The sequence below is a fragment of the Hyla sarda genome, chromosome 1 (genome assembly GCF_029499605.1).
Source record: "Hyla sarda isolate aHylSar1 chromosome 1, aHylSar1.hap1, whole genome shotgun sequence".
NCBI lineage: Eukaryota > Metazoa > Chordata > Amphibia > Anura > Hylidae > Hyla > Hyla sarda.
This window is the reverse complement of record NC_079189.1, coordinates 252,361,981-252,384,449: the sequence shown is the minus strand read 5'-3', so window position 1 is coordinate 252,384,449 and position 22,469 is coordinate 252,361,981. Positions and strand designations below refer to the sequence as shown.

At 43.1% G+C, this 22,469-nt stretch overlaps 1 protein-coding gene across 5 annotated transcripts in view; it reads left to right on the top strand.

The window, feature by feature from the left end:
- The window catches only part of LOC130367859 (excitatory amino acid transporter 1-like), a 338,220-nt gene that overhangs the window by 152,240 nt on the left and 163,511 nt on the right, over positions 1-22,469 (top strand). The window lies entirely within an intron of this gene.

Below are 22,469 nucleotides of genomic sequence, written 5' to 3'. Positions count from 1 at the left end.
TGTCCATATGATTAAAATGATACCCAATTTGTATAGGTTTTATTTTATTTTACTACTAAGAGCTGCCCGGCGCGAGTCAGGAGCCCTCTCCATACACCCTTAATGGTACCAAGACATGTATACACATCATGGGTTGTCAGTGAGTCCAGGATCCTTGAGCAGCACCCTGGTTCTGCTTGCCTGAAGCAGGTCTAAATGCCGAAAGAATTCACCTACCCGACGCCCAGAGCGGCATGTCTCGGACGTCGTGCGATAGGATTTCTACACCCCTGGAATTGAAATAGTACTTTAAAGGGAAAAATACCTTTTATTATGACACAGCAATAATGAGAGAAAAAAGCTGACATCTGTTGAGTGTCAGCTTTTGGTACAATTACAGCTGAAAAGTCTTTTAGGGTATATCTCTACCAGGGTTGCACATCTAGAGATAGAAATGTTTGCCCATTCTTCATGGTAAAAAGCTCAAACTCAGTCAGATTGGAGGAAGACTGTCAGTGATCAGTAATTAGATCCAGGTCTGGGCCATTTTTGGACATAAACATGCTTTGAGTTTAACCATTCAGTTGTAGCTCTGGTTGTATATTTAGGCTCATTAAGGGGAATTTGTCAATGTGTGGGCTGTATGGATGCTTTTTTGAACTGTTTTTAGCTGTGGTGAATTTGACGTACTTGCACCAAATTTCAAACAAATTTGGAGCAGTCCACAGAGGAAAATGACTTAAAAAGAAGATGACTGAGGACTGATTTAGGTTATCTTAGCTTCTGAGCTGGCATTTTTTAAATATTTTTTTGAACAGTTTAAAGCCCTCCAGCACCTACCCGGATCAAAAAAAAAAATGGGGTTATAGTGTGGGGGACCAGGAGTACAAGGAGGTGTCCCTTACCAAAATCTGTCCTGTGGTTTCTTTGATATTGCCCAAAGAAGTTCCTTTGCTCCGTTGAGTTAAATGCGCACAGGAGGCGGGGCCCCGCCGGCTGCCGCCCCCTGCTTCTTTTAGCCTCCTCTACTGCTAGCCCCTCTATTATCATATTAATGTTCAGTGACTCAACGTCCTAGTGATGTGAGTCCCATGTCACATGAGCCCAGCGCTCAGAGCACGTGAGAGCTGAATCTTGTGAGAGAGACTGTAAAAGAATGGCGCATGGGCTCCTTGCTCTCAGCACTGCACTCTCGTGACATGCGACTCACGTCACTAGGACGTTGAGTTGCTGAATATAGATATGATAATAGAGGAGCCAGCAATAGAGGAGGCTAAAAGAAGCAGGGGCAGCAGCCAGCGGTGCCCCGCCTCCTACTCACAATTAACTCAATGGAGAAAAGGAATTTCTCCTGGCAATATCAAAGGAACCACGGGACCGATTTTAATAATAGTAAAGTGTAATGGGTTGGGTAAAGGGTGGGATAATATTCACCTCCTGTCTTTAAAAAAATCCATATTTTCCAGCACCAAGGCTAGGAAAATCTCCAATCTTATGGCAGACAGGAGGCTTCATATAATGCAAGTTTAAAGCTATTTGAACAACAAGAAAAATGTGGTCTCAAATGGCAGGAGGTGCTCAACCCCAAATGCAGTTGTGCATTTATGCTGTGGGAGCAGATCCTGTGCTTGTGGTCTGTTGCTAAGGGCAATCCCCAGCATAAAAATGCATACAATGGGGAATGTCTGCAGCAGACTACAAGTGCCACAATGGCACCCTACACCAGATAAACAGTGTGGATGTGTAACATATAGAATAATACATAAATTTAGGTGTACTACTGTGATAGATGTAAACAGTGACATATGTCTAACCCTCAAACTGATGTTAAAATTGAGACATTAGCCAGGATATCCTTATATGAAAGACATACCTGAGCCTGCACATCAACGCCAAGGTTTCTGAAGTGGCATGGGACCTAAAACTAAACCTACCTGTGCCATATGGGCAATACCAGGGGCCAGTGGGCAATTACAGCGGCATAAGGCCCGACTCACAACCTGCTCCCAGTTCATTCCACTGTGGATGAGCACACATACAGTGAGGGGAGGGAGGCAGGCTATAAGCCCCACCCAAGTTGGCTAATATGTTGCTGGCCTCACAGATGCACCAAAATGCTGCCTATAATAGTGACCAAGGTGCATTAAATTTGGAGTTTATACACCCCCAAGTATAAGATTTGAACAACAAGAAAAAACGTTGTCTCAAATGGCAGGAGGTGCTCCACCCCAAATGCAGTTGTGCATTTATGCTGGAAGAGCAGATCCTGCGCTTGTGATCCATTGCTAAGGGTGATCCCCAGCATAAAATACATACAATGGAGGATGCCTGCAGCAGACCACAAGTGCCACAATGGAGTCCTACACCAGATGAAAGGTGTGGATGTGTAACAAATAGAATAACACATAAATTTAGGTGCACTACTGTGGTAGATGTAAACAGTGACATGGCTAACCCTCAAACTGATGTTAAAACTGAGACACTAGCCAGTATATCCTTATATGAAGGACATACCTGAGCCCCCATTGTATGCAATTTTATGCTGGGGATCACCCTTAGCAACGGACCACAAGTGCAGAATCTGCTCCCCCCAGCATAAATGCACAACTGCATTTGGGGTTGAGCACCTCCTGCCATTTGAGACAACGTTTTTTCTTGTTACTCAAATCTTATACTTGGAGGTGTATAAACTCCTAATTTTATGCGCCTTGATCATTATTATAGGCAGCATTTTGGTGCACCTGTGAGACCAGCAACATATTAGCCAACTTGGGTGGGGCTTATAGCCTGTATCCCTCCTCCCATTGTATGTGTGCTCATCCACACTGGAGGTAACTGGGAGCAGGCTGTGAGTCGGACCTAATGCTGCTGAAATTACTCACTGGCCCCTGGTATCGCCCATACGGCACAGGTAGGTTTAGTGTTAGGTGCCGTTCCACGTGTGCAGGCTCAGGTATGTCTTTCTTATAAGGATATACTGGCTAATGTCTCAATTTTAACATAAGTTTGAGGGTTAGCCATATGTTACTGTTTACATCTACCACAGTAGTGCACCTATATATATGTATTATAGGTTTAAAGCTGGCATATATAACATTATAAAACTAAATAGAAAACAATATTAGAGTATAGACATGGAAACATGAGAATTAGATTTAAAGTAAAAGGTTTTGAAGGTGGATTCAAAAGGACCAATTGGATGCCTTAAGGATGTCGGATAAAGAAACACCTGCTTGCATCACCTTAGTTGACATTGACCTAGAGATGAGTGTGCCCTAAGATAGAGACATCGATGCCAGCCAGGGTCATGGATTGTTTGACCCATCTAGTTAAAGTAGGTGAAGAAACAGGTAAGTACGGTCGACAGTAAGAAATGAATAGTTGGGAAAACAAAGGATTTCTGAGGGATTCAGTTCTTTTCTCATAGGATTTGATGCAACGAACTACACATAATTTATCCTGATGAGAAAAAGCAGGATAAAAATCTGATTGTAGATTAGTTTTTGTCCGTCTTCAAACCTTGAAAATAACACATAGGGGAGAATATTGTCTGTGAGAGATGTCTAGAGCTCTGACATCAGATACTCTTTTAGGGTACGTTCCCACCTGGTGTATTTTGCTGCATATTTGCTGCTGCATATTTTCCTACCCATTGACTTCAATGGGAAATTAAATAAGCAGCAAAATATGCCAGGTGGGAACGTACCCTTAATGGAAATCAAAGTAAGGTAGTGAGTTCAAAGGACAGAAGTTTTAAAGGGGTATTTCAGGATTTTTTTTTTGACTATGCTACAGGGGCTGTAAAGTTAGTATAGTTCATAATATAGTGTCTGTACCTGTGTGTGACGGTTTTCTCAAAATTCTTATGTGATTTTCCCCCCCAATATTTATTTTTAACAGCTTACAAAATGACTGTTGTCTCAGATTTTTTCCAGGTTGCAATGCGGCAGAGACCTGACTCACTAGTTAGCTGATGACAGGGAGTCTGTCTGCTTCAATGGGTGGAGCGATCGCTTGGTGGGAAAGGGATCAATCTGCAACTAATGCAACAGCTGTAGGCACCCTGATTGAAAACCTTCAAAAAGTATTTTGAATGGATGCAGCTCATTTATGTTTCAATGGGTGGGGTGGCTGAAATGTGGGAGGGAGGAAATGGAATTATAGGATTTGTAGGCAAAGAAGGAAATTCAAACAGGAAATATCAGTTCACATAAAGCTAGCCACAGTATTATGGTTATCTCACAAAATAGCCATTTAAGAGAAAGACAAGAGAAAATCCTTCTTAAGCATATCCATTACTGTTTGCCAGGTACGTACTAAAATCACTTTATGGTGGATAACCCCTTTAACCTCTTAAGGACCCATAATGTATGCATACGTCATCACACCCTGGGTCTTAAGGACCCATGACGTATGCATACGTCATGTCTTTTCCTGGTCTCCGCCGCTCACCCGGGGGAGATCGGAAGCGGATCCCTGCTGAAATCCTTCAGCAGGGATCCAGGGCAAACGCCGAGGGGGGCCATGTATGCCCCCCATGTCGGCGATCGCCGCAAATCGCAAGGGAAATCGCCCTTGCGATCTGCGGCGATACCGGGCTGATCGGGTCTCTGGGACCCGACCGCCCGGTAATTTCGCATGATCCCGGCTGTCACAGACAGCCAGGACCATGCTGAAGACTAGGAGCGAGGTGGCAAGCCTGCCACGTCCTCCTATTCCCTGCGATCTGTCGGTTAGTTAACCGACCAATCGCAGGAGGGGGGGAGGTTACTTCCTCCCGTCCTGCCCGGCCCCTTGAAGTCCGGAGAGGACGGGAGGAAGACCGGAGTACGCGGAGGGGGACGGGGGAGTGCTGGGGACCAGCCCCGGTACTTACCTCGTCCCTGAAGACACGGATCCCGGCGAGGAAGATGGCGGCAGCGGCGACAGGCGAGTAGATCTTCAGCCGCGGTCGGGCCCTTTACAGCAATGCACGTCGCCGTAAAGCGACATGCATTGCTGTATTGGGACCCTATATACTACAACTCCCAGCATGCCCAGACAGCCCTTGGCGTCTGGGCATGCTGGGAGTTGCAGTTTTGCAACATCTGGAGGTCCACAGTTTGGAGACCACTGTGCCCTTCCAGATGTTGCAAAACTACACATTCTCAGCATGCCCTTACTGTCCAGGCATGCTGGGAGTTGTAGTTCTGTAACATCTGGCCCTTCAGATGTTGCAGAACTACAACTCCCAGCATGCCTGGACAGTTTTGGCATACTGGGAGTTGTAGTTTTGCAACATCTGGAAGGGCACAGATTGGGAACCACTGTATTAGTGGTCTGCAAACTGTAGTCCTCCAGATGTTGCAAACTACAACTCCAAGCATGCTGGGAGTTGTAGTTCGGCAACATCTGGCTCTAAAGATGTTGCCGAACTACTACTCCCAGCATGCCTGAGAATGTTTGGGAGTTGTGGTTTTGCAACAACAGGAGGCACACTGGTTGGCAAACATTGTCTGTTTCCTAACTCAGTGTTTCCCAACCCGTGTGCCTCCAGCTGTTGCAAAACTATAACTACCAGCATGCACTGATAGACTGTGCATGCTGGGAGTTGTAGTTTTGCAACAGCTGGTGGTCCCCCCCTTGTGAATGTACAGGGTACATTCACATGGGCAGGGGGCTTACAGTGAGTATCAGGCTCCAAGTCTGCGATGCAGCAAATTTTGCGCGGCAGCTCAAACTCGCAGCGGGAAAATCGCTGTAACCCCCCCTGCCCGTGTGACTGTACCCTAAAAACACTACACTACACTAACACAAAATAAAATAAAAAGTAAAAAACACTACATATACACATACCCCTACACAGCCCCCCTCCCTCCCCAATAAAAATGAAAAACGTCTGGTACGCCACTGTTTTCAAAATGGAGCCTCCAGCTGTTGCAAAACAACAACTCCCAGTATTGCCGGACAGCCGTTGACTGTCCAAGCATGCTGGGAGTTTTGCAACAGCTGGAGACACCCTGTTTGGGAATCACTGGCTTAGAATACCCATATGTCCACCCCAATGCAAATCCCTAATTCAGGCCTCAAATGCGCATGGCACTCTCACTTCGGAGCCCTGTCGTATTTCAAGGCAACAGTTTAGGGTCACATATGGGGTATCGCCGTACTCAGGAGAAATTGACTTACAAATTTTGGGGGTGCTTTTTCTCCTTTCACCCCTTATGAAAAGGTGAAATTGGGGTCTACACCAGCATGTTAGTTTAAAAAATAAATTTTTTACACTAACATGCTGGTGTTGCCCTATACTTTTCATTTTGACAAGAGGTAAAAGGGAAAAAAGCCCCCCAAAATTTGTAATGCAACTTCTCCCGACTACGGAGATACCCCATATGTGGGCGTAAAGTGCTCTGGGGGCGCACAACAAGGCCCAGAAGGGAGAGTGCACCATGTACATTTGAGGTGATTTGCACAGGGGTGGCTGATTGTTACAGCGGTTTTGACAAACGCAAAAAAAAAAAAAAACACATGTGACCCCATTTCGGAAACTACACCCCTCACGGAATGTAATGAGGGGTGCAGTGAGAATTTACACCCCACTGGTGTCTGACAGATCTTTGGAACAGTGGGCTGCGCAAATTAAAAATTTTGTACAGCCCACTGTTCCAAAGATCTGACAGACACCAGTGGGGGGTAAATGCTCACTGTACCCCTTGTTACGTTCCGCAAGGGGTCTAGTTTCCAAAATGGTATGCCATGTGGGGGTTATTTTGCTGTTCTGGCACCATTGGGGCTTCCTAAATGCGACATGCCCCCCGAGCAAAATTTGCTCTCAAAAAGCCAAATATGACTCCTTCTCTTCTGAGCATTGTAGTTCGCCCGTAGTGCGCTTCAGGTCAACTTATGGGGTACCTCCATACTCGGAAGAGATGGGGTTACAAATTTTGGGGGGTATTTTCTGCTATTAACCCTTGCAAAAATGTGAAATTTGGGGGGAAACACACATTTTTGTGAAAATTTTTTTTTTTTTTACGTATGCAAAAACCGTGAAACCCCTGTGGGGTATTAAGGCTCACTTTATTCCTTGTTACGTTCCTCAAGGGGTCTAGTTTCCAAAATGGTATGGCATGTGGGTATTTTTTGCTGTCCTGGCACCATAGGGGCTTCCTAAATACGACATGCCCCCGAGCAAAATTTGCTCTCAAAAAGCCAAATATGACTCCTTCTCTTCTGAGCATTGTAGTTTGCCCATAGTGCACTTCATGTCAACTTATGGGGTACCTCCATACTCAGAAGAGATGGGGTTACAAATTTTGGGGGCTATTTTCTGCTATTAACCCTTGCAAAAATGTGAAATTTGGGGGGAAGCACACATTTTATTGAAATTTTTTTTACATTTTTTTACATATGCAAAAGTCGTGAAACCCCTGTGGGGTATTAAGGCTCACTTTATTCCTTGTTACGTTCCTCAAGGGGTCTAGTTTCCAAAATGGTATGCCATGTGGGGGATTTTTGCTGTTCTGGCACCATAGGGGCTTCCTAAATGCAACATGCCCCCCAAAAAACGTTTCAGAAAAACGTACGCTCCAAAATCCCCTTGTCGCTCCTTCCCTTCTGAGCCCTCTACTGCGCCCGCAGAACAATTTACATAGACATATGAGGTATGTGCTTACTCGAGAGAAATTGGGCTGCAAATTCAAGTATAAATTTTATCCTTTTACCCCTTGTAAAAATTCAAAAATTGGGTCTACAAGAACATGCGAGTGTAAAAAATGGAAATTGTGAATTTTCTCCTTCACTTTGCTGCTATTCCTGTGAAACACCTAAAGGGTTAAAATGCTGACTGAATGTCATTTTGAATATTTTGGGGGGTGCAGTTTTTATAATGGGGTCATTTGTGGGGTATTTCTAAGATGAAGACCCTTCAAATCCACTTCAAACCTGAACTGGTCCCTGAAAATTTGTGATTTTGGAAATTTTGTGAAAAATTGGAAAATTGCTGCTGAACTTTGAAGCCCTCTGATGTCTTCCAAAAGTAAAAACTCATCAATTTTATGATGCAAATATAAAGTAGACATATTGTATATGTGAATAAAATAAAATAATATTTGAAATATCCAATTTCATTACAAGCAGAGAGCTTCAAAGTTAGAAAAATGCAAAATTTTCTAATTTTTCATCAAATTTTGGGATTTTTCACCAAGAAAGGATGCAAGTTACCAAAAATTTTTACCACTAAGTTAAAGTAGAATATGTAACGAAAAAACAATCTCGGAATCAGAATGATAACTAAAAGCATTCCAGAGTTATTAATGTTTAAAGTGACAGTGGTCAGATGTGCAAAAAATGGCCGGGTCCTAAGGTGTAAAATGGCTGGGTCCTTAAGGGGTTAAGGATAGGGAATCATTATCCTCCCAAGATATAAACAAATCTAGAATTTTATTCACATCCCAAGTTGAATGGTATTTTGGTAAAGGAGGTCTTTTGAAACGAATGACTTTCATGAGTCTACAAATTAGAGGGTGATTACCTACAGGAATAGACTCAATCAGGATATGGTTAGAGGAGATGGCTGAACAGAAAAGTTTAAAGTTCTATAGGCTTTCCCTGAATCAAAAGATTCCAAGAGAAAGTTCAAAATGTGAGCTAAAGGGGCATGAATGGGAACAAGATTCCGTTGTGCACAACAATGAGCCCAAATTTTCCAGGCTGATCGGTAAGCAGTTCTGGGATGTTTTTAGTTGATGATGAAAATTCTGAATCAGGTTCTGTTGTCCTGATATAAACCAAGCCACTAGGGTCAATTGTCCTGAGATGATCAACAGGATCTTGAAGAAGATAATGGTAAGATGATAAGATTCTTGGAAAATCTATCGTCATTCCCAGAATCTGAGGGAACCATGATTGTGTAGGCCACCATGGGGTGATAAGAACTAGGATGGAATTCTGATTCAGAGTTTGTGAAAGCACTCTGGAAATCATTGCAAAGGAAGGAAAAGCATATAGAGTTTGTGGAGGCCAAATTTGAAGAAATGCATCTATCCCTGATGCTTCGGTTTAGTCTTGATGCAAAGAGGTCTAGGTATAATAGACCCCAAAGATAGGTGATTTGTTGAAATATGATCGGATCCATTTTCCAGTCACGGTAGTCTGTTAAGAAACGAGAGTTCCAGTCTGCCACCGAATTGGAAAAACCTGGTAGATATTCCGTTTTCAGGATTATATAATTGTTCAGGCAAAAATGCCAAAACTCTTTTTATATGTCCGTAAGAAGTTTTGATTTTGTACCTCCCAATCTTTTTACATATTGAACAGATGAGATGTTGTCCATCCTCAACAGAATGCAACAGTTCGATTTGTTCTTCGCAAAGCTCTTGAGTGCGAATTAACCTGCTAGAAGTTCTAGACTGTTGATATGTAGTCACGATTCTTTTGCAGACCATTTTCCTCCGGTGGATGGGTGTCCGCAACAAGCACCCCAGCCTAATTGCCTCGCATAGGATTTAATGATGAGATCCGGTTTGAAATGGAAAATTGTTTTTTTATTTCATTCTTTGATGTTAGGAAGCCACCAGAGTAACCTTTCTCTGGACTCTGGAAAGAAGGATATTTTGTCTGAATATCCAAATCAGTTTCTCAGGTGATGGATTTTTAGTCGTTGAAGTGCTCGATAACGTAGAGGGGCTGGAAATATAGCTTGGATGGAGGCTGAAAGTAACCCTACGATCCAAGCTATTGTTCACAGTGAAATAAGGTTTAGAATGGAGTGGATTTCTTTCCGAATTGTTTTCAGTCTTCTGTGGGGAAGACTCAGCATGGCGGATTGGGTGTTCACAATGAAGCCTAGAAATTCTACTTCTTTTGAAGGAGATCGAATTGACTTCTTGTGATTTATCAAAAATCCTAGATCTCCAAAAGTGACAATGTCCATTGAAGAGGGAGTTGGATAAGAGAAAGAAAATGGGCCATGATGAGAATGTTGTCTAGATAGATTAGACGAACACCCCAACTTCTCAATGTAGCCACAACTGGTTTCTACAGTTTTGTGAAGCACCAGGGGGCTGAAGAAAGTCAGAAGGGTAGGCAAGTGAATTGCAATTTCTGATTCTCCCAGATGAATTGAAGCTATGGCTGATGAGAGGGATGGATAGGAACTGTACGTTAAGCATCCTTTAGGTCTAATTTTACCAGCCAATCTTCTTGAAGGTGAAGAGCTTTCAAAAGGATGATTTCCTCTTGAAGTAGTGGTATTTGACAAAGTTGTTCAGAATTTTTAGATATATTACCGGTCGGAAACCTCCATCTTTTTTTCTTTACCAAAAAGAGATTGCTTAGAAAACCTGGAGATTGGAAAGGAACTGGTGTTATAGCTCCTTTGGTAAAAAGATCCTTGATTTCTGAATCTATTAGGTTCTGATCTAGAATAGAGAACTGGATAGAATGGGGGAGAAGAAGTTGGATTGGAGGGCAAACAAAGTCTATTTGGTAACCTCTGATTGTGTTGAGGATCCATGAACCTGAAGTAATGGAATTTAGGAAGGAATGATTGGATTTGGACTCACCTGTAGGGTTTCTGGTTCTGGGAAAACCACAAAGTCCTCTGGCCCTCCATGGACGTCCCCAGTATGGAAAGAACGGGTGGATTGGACTGGTGGGGTTTAGAAAACCTGTCTCTCTGGTTGAGGAGGACCTCTGCAATATGGCTGGAAGAGTGTCCCCTTCCTCTTCCAGCCCTGCCAAAAACTCTAGAGTGGAAGACCTTTTTTAGGGAAGATTGGGTTTGATCTAGGGAAGAGCACTACAAGACTACATATTTATTTATCTCTTTCATAAAAGAGTCGCCAAAGTTCAGGTGTGTCAGCTGCTTTCTATGGCAGAGGCGGTCTTGGGCATTCTGCCTGTAATTTATTTCTAGTGGCCTGCCCTGGTACCGCTACGCTCCGGCAATTTATTACATCTTTTTTTTAAATCTCCCGCCCTGGCCTGCGCGCCTGTGAATCACGGGGGCACAAGGGGAAGGTAAGCCTGCGTGCGCATTGCGTGTACGTGCACACTGAGCACACAGCATCCCCCTGCGGTGCCGTGAGTGAGTCACAGGCGCGCAGGTCAGGAAGGGGATATATGTAATGGGGATGGTGTGCCCTGGATCATCCTCCCGGCCCCAGGACCATCCATCCTCCCGGCCCCAGGACCATCTATCCTCCTGACCCCAGGACCGACCATCCTCCTGGCCCCAGGACCGACCATCCTCCCGGCCCCAGGAGCATTCATCTTCCCAGCCCCAGGACCATTTTCCCAGACCCCTACAGAAGGACATTAAAAAACAGCTCCGCTTAATTAAGGTAATGCACCCTCTTCCCTCTGTTACTCCTGTCCACCCCCCCCCCTTTGTCACCCCTCTGTTACCCTCTTTCACCCTTGTCCACTTTCCTGTCATCCATGTCCACCTTGTCTGCCCCTGTAACCCATGTTCACCACCCCTCTGTCTCTTTGTCAACCCTGTCCACCCCTCTGTTACCTCCATGTCATTCCTGTTCACCCCTCTGTAACCCCCTATGCCCCCAGTTACCCCTGTACACTCTTCTACACCCATCTGTCACCCATGCACACCCCTCAACACCCCTCTGTCACCCATGTACACTCCTCTACACCCCCAACACCCCTGTTACCCATGTACGCCCCTCTGTCACCTCCTACGCCCCCCTGTCACCCATGTACACTCTTCTACACCCATGTACATCCCTCTGTCACCCATGTACACTGCTCTACACCTCCAACACCCCTCTTACCCATGTACACCCCTCTGACACCCCCTACGCCTCCCTGTCACCCATGTACTCTCTTCTACAACCATCTGTCTATCGTGTACACCCCTTAACACCCCTCTGTCACCCATGTGCACTCCTCTACACCCCCAACACCCGTTTTCAATGTACACCCCTCTGTCACCCCTACGCCTCCCTGTCACCGATGTACACTCTTCTACACCCATCTGTCACCCATGTACACCAATCAAAACCCCTGTCACCCATGTACACTCCTCTACACCCAACATCCGTCACCCATGTACATCCTTCTGTCACCCTCTACACCCCCCTGTCACCCAAGTACACATCTACACCCATGCACACCCCTCTGTCAACCCCTACGCCCCCGTCACCCTTGTACACTCTAATACAACCATCTGTCACCCATGTACACCCCTCAACACCCCTCTGTCACCCATGTGCACTCCTCTACCCACCTGTCACTCATGTACACTCCTCTACACCCCTCTGTCACCCATGTGCTCTCCTCTACACCCCTCTGTCACCCATGTACACTCTTCTACAACCATCTGTCACCCATGTACACATCTCAACACCCCTCTGTCACCCATGTACACTATACTACACCCCTCTGTTACCCCTTTACACTTATACGCCCCTGTATTCCTCTTCACTTGTTAAAGTGAAATCTCGAGACTGATGCAGGAAATGTGCGGAGCCTAATAGCTTTGTTTTGCAGGTTTAATGGTGAAGAATTGTGGCTGGAAGAAATCATTATGATGACCCGGAGAAGAGAAGGGAACGATGCTGATTTTAGAAGACGTCACTTGTGAGTTGCTGTACAAGGGTACGTTCACACTGAGGAATTTGAGCGGAATTCTCGCTTAAAAATTCAGCCACGAAATTTCTGTTTTTTCCGAACGGAATTTGCGCTGAATAGAGGAGGAAACTGTTTTTTTTTTCTGGCCTACAACCACAATTAGAATTTCTTTTTCTTTTTTTTTTCGCGCGAATACGATGTTCGGTGGATTCCGCTTGAAAAGGGGAATTTCCACAGTGGGAACAGGAAAGCGTAAAACAAATTGCAGTCAATGGGAAGAGAAGATGTTGCTTAATTTGGATCGGAGAATTCAAGAGGAATTACTTGAGTAAATTCCTCTCGCATTACTCATTGTGAATGCACCCTAATCTACAGGGTGGGCCATTTATATGGAAACACCTTAATAAAATGGAAATGGTTGGTGATAGTAACTTCCTGTTTGTGGCACATTAGTATATGTGAGGGGGGAAACTTTTCAAGATGGGTGGTGACCATGGTGGCCATTTTGAAGTTGGCCATTTTTAATCCAACTTTTGTTTTTTCAATAGGAAGTAGGTCATGTGACACATCCAACTTATTGGGAATTTCACAAGAAAAACAATGATGTGCTTGGATTTAACGTTACTTTATTCTTTCATGAGTTATTTACAAGTTTCTGACAACTTATAAAATGTGTTCAATGTGCTGCCTATTGTGTTGCATTGTCAATGAAACCCTTTTCTCCCACTCTTCACACACTGATAGCAACACCGCAGGAGAAACGCTAGCACAGGCTTCCAGTATCCATAGTTTCAGGTGCTGTAGAATGGGCAAAACAAAAATTGGAACAGGACCCTCAGTTTACACAGAAGATTTTGTTCAGTGATGAGGCAAACTTTAATGTGAATGGTGAAGTTAACAAACAAAACCACCGCTATTGGTCTGACACTAACCCACATTGGATAGATCCCTCCAAGACTGTTGGAGCACAAAAATTGATGGTATGGTGTGGTATATGGGGTACAAAGATAATGGGGCCATTCTACTTCAATGGAAACCTCAAGGCCACTGAATATGCGAAATTGCTACATGATAATGTATTTCCCTCTTTATGCACTGAAGCTGGCACGTTCCCTGAGTTTTTCCACCAAGATGGTGCACCACCACCTTATGGGTGTCAGGTCCGAGCATTCCTAGATGATCAGTTTCCTGGAAAGTGGATTGGTCGTCGTGGGCCAGTTGAATGGCCCCCAAGATCTCCTGATCTGAGACTTAGACTTAAAAGTCCGCTTAGACTTTTATCTTTAGGGTCATCTGAAGGCAATTGTCTATGCTGGGAAGATACGAGATGTGCAGCACCTGAAACTACGGATACTGGAAGCCTGTGCTAGCATTTCTCCTGCGGTGTTGCTATCAGTGTGTGAAGAGTGGGAGAAGAGGGTTGCATTGACAATCCAACACAATGGGCAGCACATTGAACATATTTCATAAGTTGTCAGAAACTTGTAAATAACTCATGAAAGAATAAAGTTACGTTAAAACAAAGCACATCATAGTTTTTCTTGTGAAATTCCCAATAAGTTTGATGTGTCACATGACCCTCTTCCTATTGAAAAAAACAAAAGTTGGATTCAAAATGGCCGACTTCAAAATGGCCACCATGGTCACCACCCATTTTGAAAAGTTTCCCCCCTCACATATACTAATGTGCCACAAACAGGAAGTTAATATCACCAACCATTCCCATTTTATTAAGGTGTATCCATATAAATGCCCCACCCTGTACACAGCACACAGATAAATTGATGCTGTGCATAGCGGCTGTTTGAAACCCCACCACACCCTTTTTTCTTTTTTTTTTTTTTGGCTCGTCAAATTCGAGGGGTACCCCGCTGAAAGTTTTTTACTGGTCTATGGTGTAACTGTATGACACCTGAATCATGTCTTCACTGGGGAACTGAACTGCTCCCTTTATATCTATTTTGTGAGGTTTTGGGGAGGTACGGTTGTCATGAAAGTGCCTCTTTTTTGCAGATTTTTTAAGGCCTTAAGCTAATTTAGATGTTGAATCCTTAGCGGACCAAAAAAATGGTTCAAATGAGTTTTAGGTACAGAGTTGGAGATTTTTGAGGGGTATTCTGGGTAATAGCCATAGCTAAGGATTTGGCTATGGAGTCCTGCATTGTGGACATAGCAGTGCGTATGGCCGATTGGACAGACCTAAACACTGATTGATCTGCCATGTCTTGAATATGGTCAGTAGTGATATATTCTATATCTTTAGATTGGGAATGTTCCTCAATGAGGAATGACTTCCTGGTATCCTCAACAGACATTGTATATATATATGATAAACCTCAAAGATATATATGAGAGGATAATAAGAACTATATATAAAATATATATGTGTAAATATATGAAATATATTTTATTAAATAATTAGTTTGAGAATACAAGAATATGTATAATAAGGAATTATGTCATAAAGTATATCAATAGTGTATATATATATATATATATATATATATATATACAGTATATGAAATTAATATATTTATTATTTATATATTTATTTATAATTATTTATATATGTATTTATTATATAAAATCTTCATAGGAATATAGACTATACTATATAATGAATTTGTAGAAATTAACACTGATAATAACTTGAATTTGGAATATATACGTTAATAAGTCTGCAGAGTGAGGTGTGACACGTCCTTTCCTCAGTGAAGGGAGGGAAGTCTCGCGATACTTAACGTGAAAGCCTGCGGCGCAGGGAGAAAGAAAAAGAACTACGGAACAGAACAACAAGACTGCATCGGACTGAGGATAATGGGGTATAGGCGATTTAAGGAAGAAGAAATAAGTAAGTAATAGTGTAAGAATAGGAGATATTGATAGAGGTATAAATGCTTCTGGAACCGTGAGGGGCACAGACATAAGCAGAAGGATGGCAGAGGAAAAAAAGGGGGGGGGGGGGGGTTAAAGGATATGGATGTAAAAGAGTATGAGATATAAATGGAGTATATTAGGAAGATGTATGAAATAACAATGAGCAATAATGTGTATGACTTATCTTTCTGTGAAGCAGCAATGAAAGAGGAAGTTTTACATCAAACCTGCTGCATGTTGATTGGCTGTGATACTCATTTACATGCACGACATCATTCTGATTGCATTTATTTATTTTCATCTTTTTAGCTGTTGCTGCTCCAAAGTAGTAAATAAAAGATTTAGTATAATATTCGCCTCCTGTCTGTCATAAAATCCAGAGTTACCATTTGCCTCTTGGATGCTTTTCTGATTGATTTTCTCATTGCCCAGCTTGTCAGTTTGGGTGGACGGCCTTGTCTGCAGTTATGCCATATTCATTCAATATTCTGATCATGGATTTTATGATGCTAAATGTAAATTTAATTGCTCTGTGAGATATTCAAAGCTTGGGATATTTCTTTTAATAACCTTACCCTGCTTTCTACTTCTCCACAGCTTTATCCCTGACCTGTTTGCGGAGTTCCTTGGTTTTTATATTGCTGTTTGTTCAGTAATGCTCTAAATAACTCTAAAACCTTCACAGAACAGGTGTATTTGTACTGACTTTAAACGAATTGTGTGACCTGTGAAGAAAATTGGTTGCACCATACCTTTGTAAGGGTTTCACAGTTAAGGGGGTGAATATATATGCACTTTTCACAAAAAAAAAATTGGAGTCTACATATTTCCCTTCACTTCCAAACAATGGAATATTTTATGCTGGTCCAAGATATTAAAGGGGAACTCCGGTGGAAACAAGTGGAAAACAAATGTTTTCAAATCAACTGGTGCCAGAAAGTTAAACAGATTTGTAAATTACTTCTATAAAAAAATCTGAAGCCTTCCAGTACTTATCAGCTGCTGTATAATACAGAGACATTTGTGAAGTTTTTTCCAGCTTGACAACAGTGCTCTCTGCTGACACCTCTGTCCGCGTCAGGCACTGTCCAGATTAGAAGTAAATCCCCATTGAATACCTCTCCAGCTCTGGAGTTCCTGACACGGACAGAGGTGTCAGCAGAGAGCACTGTTGTCAGACTGGAAAAAAAATCAATAATTTCTCTGTAGTATATCTGTAGTTTAGGCAGCTGATAAGTACTAGAAGGGTTGATATTTTTAAATAGAAGTAATTTACAAATCTGTTTAATTTTCTGGAGCCAGTTGATTTGAAATTTTTTTCCCCACCGGAGTTCCCCTTTAACGATTACTTTAGTTATAAATTTTATTCACAAGATATGCACAGCAAGGCCCATAATCTCTGCAGGAGTCGGAATAATTATCCTTATTGTTGCAGCTGTCTTACTGTATATGCCTTCAAGGTGTCATACAGATGACCAAAACTGCTAAAGATTTAACTGGAAAAAATTGTATTTCTCGGTCGGAAACCATTGGGGGACACAGACCGTGGGTATATGCTCTTGCCGCTAGGAGGGAAAAAATTGTATATTAAAGTAGTCCTACCTTGCCCCCCAATCCAGAGTCCTTATGCGCTTGCCAGACAGAAAGAATTTGACAACTTCCTTTACTTTTGAGCAATGCACTGCTATGGAGGAGGCATGTGTATTGTCATGTACCGTGTATTGTACCTAGGTTGCAGTGGATACCAATGTAATAATGGAGGGTTAACCACAGCCTTTTTATGGGTTAATGCCACATCCCAGCATAGCAACGGATGCTGTCTATCAGGCGGCTTCCGCTACTAAGCCTCTAATGTGATTCTTCAAAAAAACACTGATACTTTTTTTTTGTTTAAAAGATAACACCCAGCCACAGCCCTCGTTAACCATTTTCTTTAAAAAATAAAAAAAAACTCTATTCATCAACGTAGTACTGCACTTCAGTAATCAGCAACCTATATAAATCACTGTTTACTGTATAGTCCCCAGAAGATTAATTAGCAATGCATTGCTAGTTTGCTCCTTCCCTACTTGGCCAGTGAAGGGTGGACAGTAACCGACAATCTATATAGATGCTGGTTATTGTCTGCACATCATTACTATTTACAAGGGTTATCCAGTCTGAGGGGGTGTGTTTTTATTTTTTGTTTGTTTGTTTTTTTAGAAGAAGGACTATTCTACATTCTATAAAAAAAAATAAACCTGTACATACCTCCAGTGCTCCTTTGGTGTCTCCAGTGTCCTGCTCTTGTCCCCAGCTGCGATCCTTTAGCTGTGACAAAACATGATGCTTGGGCCATTGGTTTGGCCGAGGGGCAGTATGACACTCTATTTCCCAACGTCTCTCAGGTGCCCAGGTGTCATGATTTCTGACAAAAAGAGGATCGCAGCCAGGGACCAGAGTGGGACACCGGAGGCACCGCAGGAATGCCGAAGGTGAGCAAAGGTTTGTTTTTACATACACTGTGCAATTGCCAAAGGTACCTCCCTGCTTGATAACCCTTTTAAAGGAAACACTTAATACGAAAACTTCTGACAAATAGTATAGAATGTAGTATGGGCATTCTTCTAAACCCCCCCCCCCCCCCTCATTACGCTAGATAATCCCCTTAACTACAGAGTGGGCCATTTATATGGATACACCTTAATAAAATTGGAATGGTTGGTGATATTAACTTCCTGTTTGTGGCACATTAGTATATGTGAGAGGGGAAACTTTTCAAGATGGGTGGTGACCATGGCGGCGATTTTGAAGTCGGACAATTTGAATCCAACTTTTGTTTTTTCAATAGGAAGAGGGTCATGTGACACATCAAACTTATTGGGAATTTCACAAGAAAAACTATGATGTGATTGGTTTTAACACAACTTTATTCTTTCATTAGTTATTTACAAGTTTCTGACTCTTATAAAATGTGTTCAATGTGCTGCCCATTGTGTTGGATTGTCAATGCAACATTCTTCTCCCACTCTTCACACACTGATAGCAACACCGCAGGTGAAATGCTAGCACAGGCTTCCAGTATCCGTAGTTTCAGGTACTGCACATCTCGTATCTTCACAGCATAGACAATTGCCTTCAGATGACCCCAAAGATAAAAGTCTTAGGGGGTCAGATCGGGAGACCTTGGGGGCCATTCAACTGGCCCACGATGACCAATCCACTTTCCAGGAAACTGTTCATCTAGGAATGCTCTGACCTGACACCCATAATGTGGTGGTGCACCATCTTGCTGGAAAAACTCAGGGAATGTGCCAGCTTCAGTGCATAAAGAGGGAAACATCATCATGTAGCAATTTCGCATATCCAGTGGCCTTGAGGTTTCCTTTGATGAAGAATGGTCCCACTATCTTTGTACCCCATATACCACACCATACCATCAATTTTTGTGTTCCAACAGTCTTGGAGGGATCTATCCAATGTGGGTTAGTGTCAGACCAATAGCGGTGGTTTTGTTTGTTAACTTCACCATTCACATAAAAGTTTGCATCATCACTGAACAAAATTTTCTGCGTAAACTGAGGGTCCTGTTCCAATTTTTGTTTTGCCCATTCTGCAAATTCAGTGCGCCGTTCTGGGTCATCCTCGTTGAGATGCTGCAGTAGCTGGAGTTTGTAAAGGTGCCATTTGTGAGTAGCCAATATCCGCCAAAGGGATGTTCGACTTATGCCACTCTCCAATGACATACGGCGAGTGCTACGCTGTGGGCTCTTGCTGAATGAAGCTAGGACAGCCACTGATGTTTCTTCATTAGTGACAGATTTCATGCGTCCTCATTTTGGCAAATCCAACACTGAACCAGTTTCATGAAACTTAGCAAGCAGTTTGCTAACTGTAGCATGGGAGATGGGTGGTCTCGTAGGGTGTCTTGCATTGAAATCTGCTTCAATGACCCGGTTACTGCGTTCACCAGACATCAACACAATTTCTATCCGCTTCTCACGTGTTAACCTCAACGACATTTCAATGGCTGTAAACAAAGAAAAACTTGTAAATAACTCATGAAAGAAGAAAGTTACGTTAAAACCAAGCACACCAGTGTTTTTCTTGTGAAATTCCCAACAAGTTTGATGTGTCACATTACCCTCTTCCTATTGAAAAAACTAAAGTTGGATTCAAAATGGCCGACTTCAAAATGGCCACCATGGTCACCACCGATCTTGAAAAGTTTCCCCCCTCACATATACTAATGTGCCACAAACAGGAAGTTAATATCACCAACCATTCCCATTTTATTAAGGTGTATCCATATTAATGGCCCACCCTGTATTTCCTGGCTTAGCTCAAGCTGCAACTGCGGCTGGATAGTCGCTGGCACAGCTCAGAGCTGGGAGCAGTCAGTAAAGAAGGGAGCCTGGGCACCTGTACAGTATAGAGTGGTGTGCTCTGCATGGGTGTATACCGTACAGCTGGGTGAGATAAGTAGCATGATAAGTAGTAAATAGACTGCAAAGAAGATTGTGTTCGGCACTGGGTATTGCAGACTGATAGCATATAGTCGGGAATCCTGTACGGTTGCTGTGTGTGGTGCTCAGCGCTTAGCCAGAGATAAAAATACTATGTATAGAAATTATAGCACGGCACTCACCCTTTTCCAGTTTTATTTTCGATCACGGTGCGGTACATACAAAGATCACGCCAGTACAGTGGGAGCAGGGAGAGACAGGAAAGTGGGCTCAGCGGAGCCCGTGCAGCAACGTTTCACGGTAAAAACAGCTTGGTCACGCCTTACAGACCTATACACACTGCCAGGTAATATCCTCTTACCCGGCAGTGTCAGAACTACGCCGGGGTGATTGACACCCGATTGACCAATAGGAAGATAGTGATGCGCTCCTACTGTCTTACATAGTTACATAGTTACATAGTTAGTACGGTCGAAAAAAGACATATGTCCATCAAGTTCAACCAGGGAATTAAGGGGTAGGGGTGTGGCGCGATATTGGGGAAGGGATGAGATTTTATATTTCTTCATAAGCATTAATCTTATTTTGTTCCAGGAATGTATCTAATCCTATTTTAAAGCTGTTAATTGTTCCTGCTGTGACCAGTTCCTGAGGTAGACTGTTCCATAAGTTCACAGTTCTCATGGTAAAGAAGGCGTGTCGCCCCTTGAGACTAAACTTTTTCTTCTCCAGACGGAGGGAGTGCCCCCTCGTCCTTTGGGGGGGTTTAACCTGGAACAGTTTTTCTCCATATTTTTTGTATGGGCCATTAATATACTTATATACGTTTATCATATCCCCCCTTAAACGTCTCTTCTCAAGACTAAACAATTGTAACTCCTTTAATCGCTCCTCATAGCTAAGATGTTCCATTCCCCATATTAGTTTAGTCGCGCGTCTCTGCACCCTTTCCAACTCCGCAGTGTCCCTTTTATGGACAGGTGCCCAAAACTGAACAGCATATTCCAGGTAAGGCCGTACCAATGATTTATAAAGGGGGAGTATTATGTCCCTGTCCCTTGAGTCCATGCCTCTTTTGATACATGACAATATCCTGCCGGCTTTGGAAGCAGCAGCCTGACATTGCATGCTATTCTGTAGTCTGTGATCTACAAGTACACCCAGATCCTTCTCTACCAGTGACTCTGCCAGTTTAATCCCCCCTAAGACATACGATGCATGCAGGTTATTAGTACCCAGATGCATAACTTTACATTTATCCACATTGAACCTCATTTGCCAAGTGGATGCCCAGACACTTAGTCTATCCAAGTCATCTTGTAACTTATGCACATCCTCTATAGACTGTACTGTGCTACAAAGCTTGGTGTCATCTGCAAAGATAGAAACAGAGCTGTTAATACCATCCTCTATATCATTAATAAATAAATTAAACAACAGCGGGCCCAGTGCGATCCCGAATCAGGGAAGCTCAGAGTCACAGTGGGCTCCGTTCCGTGTCCCTCCAGCAGTTCGCTCTCAAATTAGTGTGCTACTTAGTATAAGTACACAAAGAAAACAGTAGTGATCTGAGCACTTCCGATGTTGCCGTCGCTGTAGCATACAGGTGAAAAGATGCCATCCAGGCATTAGTATGTATCCCCGTATCCGTAGCTATTTTCGCTCTGTGAACCGGGGGACAGCAATCGGAGTTAACAGGGCAGGAGCCTTTCATAATGTAACATAATAGGAACATTAAACACATTTGTAAATATGTAATTACTGTGTGGACTTTTGATGGCTTGTTCCTGTGCTGCAAAACAAAAAGAGGGTAGGGAAAGACAAGGGAGGCATAGACATAATTGAATAGCTTTAAAGTCCTTTTCTTGTGTGAGTCCGGATCATCAGACGTCTGTCACATGACATAAAATTCTGTCCGCGCAGTCGGGAGCAAAAGGAAATGAAAGAATGTAGTTGCAACATGCAACTCCAGGAAAAGGGAAGACGATTGTCACTCAGGTCAGCATGACGGCACGGATTCCGGATTAGCGGATCCGTGCTGTATTATTTTAACAGAAGATGTTGAGCTCATTTCTCTCATTAAAACCAGCAGGGCTGATGGCGTTTAGTCGAGATATCCACCTTGCTTCTTTTTGTAACAATGTTGTTTTCTTATTCTTTTTGATTGAAAGAGCTTTATTTTCCGTTCAGTCATTACAAGTCGTACAATAAATTACAGTCACACAAAGCATGATAGTACAATACACAGCAAAGGTTCCCTAAGCTATACATCGCACACCATGCTACTCTAACATTCAGCTCAATCCTGCAATATAAAGGCACAAGAGATCAAACAAAAACCAAATAATACAATCTGTGATCGGGGTAGGGGTGTGGGCGACTATGTGGGGGTAGGGAGGGGGCGGATCACAGGGCCAAACTGTTGGGCTGTATCTTCAGGGAGACATGGGAGAAGGAGAGGGGTCTTCACTCCTCTTCTTCCTCATCAACGGCCGAGCTGTCCAAGATGGAATAGTCTCTAAGCAGGTTCTTGATGAACCTGCGGCAGTCCCGGACGGACATGTTTTCCCTGTTGATCACGAGGCGGTTCCTGGCAAGCCA